Genomic DNA, 4,949 nt, shown 5'->3' on the forward strand with positions numbered 1-4,949 from the left:
AAAAAAATGATGTTCATATCTTGACTGTAGACCACAGGGTGGATGTTTTACAAGCTTTTTCATAAAATAAATCCAGACGGACAACAAACTGTAAAAATGGCCTCAGGGCTCAGAGGGTTATAAAGTACATGCACATACAGTAGCATGTATAATAAGGTGACCTTTTCTCAAATGAAAACCGAGGGAGATTTATTTTATCAGTACAGCCTCCAATATTATTAAAATAGGCCTATTTGATGTTCTTAACTATTAAAGAAAACAGGGAGACAATTCCAGTTTACTGTAATTTGACCATTGTAACTGTCGTTGTGTTGCAATAAACTAATGTGTGCAGACATGGTAAAATTGGGTACTAGCCTAACTTTTTTTTTTTTGCGGATTAAATGACAAAACCTTATAGGCTTTAGCCAAAAAACTAATGTGACTAATGTAAAGCCATACGTAGCCCTAATTTTGGATACAGTACTAAAGAAAATGGAAAGACGAAGATGTTTCTAAAAGCTGCTCTAGGCCCTGCAGAGTTGTATCAAAAGAAGAACATGATGCGATTGAGACCTCAAATCTGTTACCCTGGTTTTTTCCTGACACTTTACTCAAAATAGCAATGCTATGTGTTATTAATGCAGGCTGGTCACACAAGGCAGCACCCCCTGGTCAAAATACGTTGCTGCGCGGCTGTATGTTTCCTTGGTTGCACAGTCAATATGTTAATAGGAGTCAGGACCTTCTTAAGGTTAGCCTGATTTAAGTCTCCAGCAACAATGAGCACTGCTTCAGGATTATCAGTCTGTGAGCAGCTCAGTTCTTTGCAAAGATCTGAAAGGGCAGCCTCTGTACTTCCCCTGTGGTGGAATGTAGACCGCTGTGATAATGACCGATGTAAAGTCCCTTGGTAGAAAGTTCCATGGACCCCTTGAAAATGAGATATAAGATTAGCGTAGCTGCTTAGAGAAATAGCTCAATATGTACTGGGTGGTTGAGCAAGAGAGAGAGAGAGACAGTGGTTTCCACGACAGCAAAACGGTGTTGGCGATCAGAGCCGAAAATAAACACAGCCGTTAATGGTGCAGGGACTTGCCTTAGTGCCTCGACAATACAAAAACTAAATGGATTGCTTTGACAGCGTCATCCAGTTCTAAAACAGTGGCAATATACCATCGATGAGGCGAATCAAAATTGAAATCCCTTCATGATTTATTTGCAACAATAATTTAGGGACCGGGCTACTCACGGAGTGGACTTGGGACTTGACTTGTGGAATTACTTCAAGTCAGAGTGACCCTACATTTGGCTTGAGACTTGAGCAGGCAGACATAAGACTTTCCTCAAAATGCTGGCTTCTGATTGAAGATGGTTTCAGTCCCTTATAAAGATGTGTCAGTCCATGTCCTCTTCCATTCATCAGACTCTTAAAGTCTCGCATTAGCTTCAAATATGGACGTATTGCACATTGTCTTTTTTAGAATAGCCAGGACTGTTGAGATTGAGACTGATGCTCATAGTTGAATTTAATATTTATGAGGTTAAATAGAAATGCAAAAATGTGAGTTCACCTGAAAATAAATGTTACAAAATGCATTTTAGCAGAATTCTGTCAAATTGGACAGACAGTAACACAACAGTGGTTCGTGTTTTTGGTAAAACTGTCAGGAACTAAATAAGGCGCAAAACTGATGAAGTAAAACAACAAAATACTTAGAGTAACTTTTACTCAGAAGAATCAAATCAAACCCTGTTACTAACCTTTCAGCACCTAGAATGTGAATTGTTCAATTGGCAACTTCCGGGTCTGAAAAGTGACGCCAATGCAGAAGTGCCTCAAACTTGCATGATACCACATTTCCAGCAGGGGGGAACTCCTGCCATACATGCGTATGAATGACGCCAATATGCTGAGGTCTGTTGTTTACCAGGCGGCAAAACATAGCTGGGTGACTTGGGTCAGAAGGGTTGAAAAGCCATTGCAACCATAGAGACACTGGCTTGGATGCCTTATCATCCCCAGCTCCCCCTTTTGTCCAAATATGGTCATTTCTGACTCCAAAAAATACCAAGATGGCGACGGCCCAAATGCTAAACTCCTGGCTTCAGAACAGCAGTCCACAAACCAATGGCTGACGTCACTGATGCTACGTCCTTATTCTTTACAGTCTATGGGATAGTTCATGAAAGCATCCTAACCAATACATAGCCCAAACAGCTATTTGGTGAACTTTTTAAAGCCTCATTTCCCATTAGCTAGAACAGGACACACCCACATTTTGATGGTTGTTGATTGGATGGTCATAATAACATGTCGAGCCTCACTTAAACAGTAGATGGAGCGGCAGCACCCTGCTGGGACTGATAGGACACCCTTAATTCAAATACAGCACATTTCGAACAGCTCCACTACGTGATTTGCAAAGAAGAGGGTGTTAACTTACTGCTGCTGCTAAACATATTGATGATACTTTGTTAAATCCCCATGGCTTTACTACCGCTTGGTTAGCCTTAAACACAACCCTTCCCTGTTATTGCATGGGATTCTCAATGAAGCCAATCCAGAGAGAGCTACAGTTACCCCTCATCCTGATGGGAAAGCATGTAAAGCATCTGGGTCTCTCCGGGCGACCACCTTATTACCCCTGGTCGATAATCCTGCCAGTCCTGCAAGGAACGTTTAGATGAAGCACACCAAGGAAATAGAAGGGAGGAAATGAGAGGAAGCGAGGGGACAAGAAAGGACACTAGAGGACATGAGTCGAGAGGCGGAGAGGGAAGGCCAGAAAGGACAAAAAGTTAGGGACAAGGAGAGGAGATCAAAGACAGTAAAGAAAAACTAAAAAGGGAAGAAGGTGAGCTCTGACAAGATGGAGTACTTGGCCCTCTCTGTGTTTTGGTTCTGTGATGTCTGACTCAGCACTTTTGAGCTTTAGTGTGTGACGTTTGGATATTAATGAACGTCCGTTACATCCCAGCCATCGCCCCTAGGCTAATTAAGACTATCAGCTCCACACCACTCTCTCTGTTTTTCTCTGTTATCAATGTTCAGAAACTGGTGCCGTCCGGAGCGACAGAAACTACGCACTATAACTTTAACCCTCTATTGCGTGGTGTTTCCATATGGCAACCAATTATTTTTCTTAGTTTTTTTTTCACAACAAACCATGTAAAATGCATTGTTTTCTTTTGAAATGAAAAGTGTTGAGGGGAAAGTTTGAAGTGTTATTAATTGGATGACTTCACATAACCAGGAAATCCTGTTTCCCCGCCCCTTTTCCGGACATGTAACACACTAAAGATCACGTTCCGGGATCAGCCAAAATGTGGTTATTTTCCTTAATTTTAGAAGCATTTTTTTGAGAAAAAAAAATTCAACTGTTATCTGGGGTAAGTAAACTTTCAATTTTAATCACATAAACCAGTTAAAATGCTACATTTTCCTGTAAAAGGCTCAAATTAATTTGTTGCCATATGGCATATAATTTGTTTGGTGTTTTTTCAATAAAAAACATGTTTTTAAAGGAATAATGGATTTCTTGGCACTTTCCAAAAAATGCGCACCCCTTTAATCATTTTTAAGTATTATTTTTCTTTTTTCTTTTCTTTTTTCACAACTACATTATTTAGGCAACCTGGAGTCATAAAAAACACATCAAGACCTTTTTACCATGTATAAAAAATAATTCATGCAATAGAGCAGGGGTCTTCAACAGGGGGTCCGCGACCCCTAGGGGGTCCGCGGATGTACTGCATGGGGGTCGCGAAAGTTTTGGTTGATTAGACTTTTTTTTATTCCCCCCCCCCCCTGCAATTTTTTCCACTAATTGAAATGTCTTTAAATACACATTAACATGAATTCAACACACTGTAGTAAACAGATAAATTGAGGCAGAAGATGCACACATGGCACTATGGGACCAGTTTGATATAACACAATTTTATACAATATATATAAGTAGGGGGTCCCCGCTCCATCTCGCCATCAGTTTGGGGGTCCTTGGCCTGGAAAACGTTGAAGACCCCTGCAATAGAGGGTTAAGTCCAAGTCTACTCTGCATTATTTTAACAAATCGTGAAGAGGTGAAGAGGAGATGTGTGTTGTTTAACCCAAGGATTAGACACAGGCAGGCGATGTTAGCCATCAACCTCTTCTTCACACACAAAAAACACAGGGAGAGCCATGCCCGTAGACCGTAAAAGAAACAGGCGCCGTATCGGTGACGTTACCCAGTGGTTTGTTGGCAAACTGTCCCTTAAGTTACCATCTAACGCTGGCGGTAGATAGCTAGCTTTGTTGGCATAACGCTGAACAAGTCATTTTTAGGCAACCAAAGTTCAAGGGTCAAAGAAGGAAGAAGAAGAAAGAAGAAAACATGGACACCACCCTAAAACATGTTCAGGTCTATTTTAATGTCCACAGTGTCATGGTAAGCATGGTTAGCCTCTATCATGACTGACAGCATCCCCTGCTTTATTGTCATATTAAAATAAATGGGACCATAATATACTAAATGAACATAATGCTGTATAGAAGAAGACTTGAAACTAGTGATTGACACCTTGAACTCATCATGTAAATGTTTTCTCAGGTAATAAATCAAGTGGGAAGTAGGGTTATTTTCTCATATGGCGGTTTTCCACTGCGTGGTATCTACTCGACTCGCCTCGACTCTACTAGCCTTTTTTGGTTTTCCATTACGAAAAAAAGTCCCTGGGACCTGCTACCAGGTACTTTTTTTTTTAAGTACTACCTCAGTTGAGGTTCCAAGCGAGCCGAGGCGATACCAAAAGGTGACGTGGAAACCTGCAGACCGCTGGTTGGTCGGATCACTGCGTTTTTAGCAAACAAGAGTGCGGAGTGTGTGTCCAGAACAAACGGGACATTTAAAAAAAAAATCTAGCCAGACACCGACAGGTTATCTACTCTCTGCACTATTCTCACTTATCAACTGTTCAATATTAAG

The 4,949-nt window shown here is 41.0% G+C and overlaps 1 long non-coding RNA gene across 1 annotated transcript in view; it reads left to right on the forward strand.

Annotated features, from left to right (window-relative positions):
* The window catches only part of LOC116697863 (uncharacterized), a 30,453-nt gene extending 27,530 nt beyond the window's left edge, over positions 1 to 2,923 (forward strand). The window contains exon 3 of the long non-coding RNA XR_004334064.1: positions 2,913 to 2,923. This is a non-coding gene — a long non-coding RNA (uncharacterized LOC116697863). The remainder of the gene's footprint in view (positions 1 to 2,912) is intronic.
* Positions 2,924 to 4,949: the final 2,026 nt, after the last annotated feature.

This window comes from Etheostoma spectabile, chromosome 11 (genome assembly GCF_008692095.1).
Source record: "Etheostoma spectabile isolate EspeVRDwgs_2016 chromosome 11, UIUC_Espe_1.0, whole genome shotgun sequence".
Classification (NCBI taxonomy): domain Eukaryota; kingdom Metazoa; phylum Chordata; class Actinopteri; order Perciformes; family Percidae; genus Etheostoma; species Etheostoma spectabile.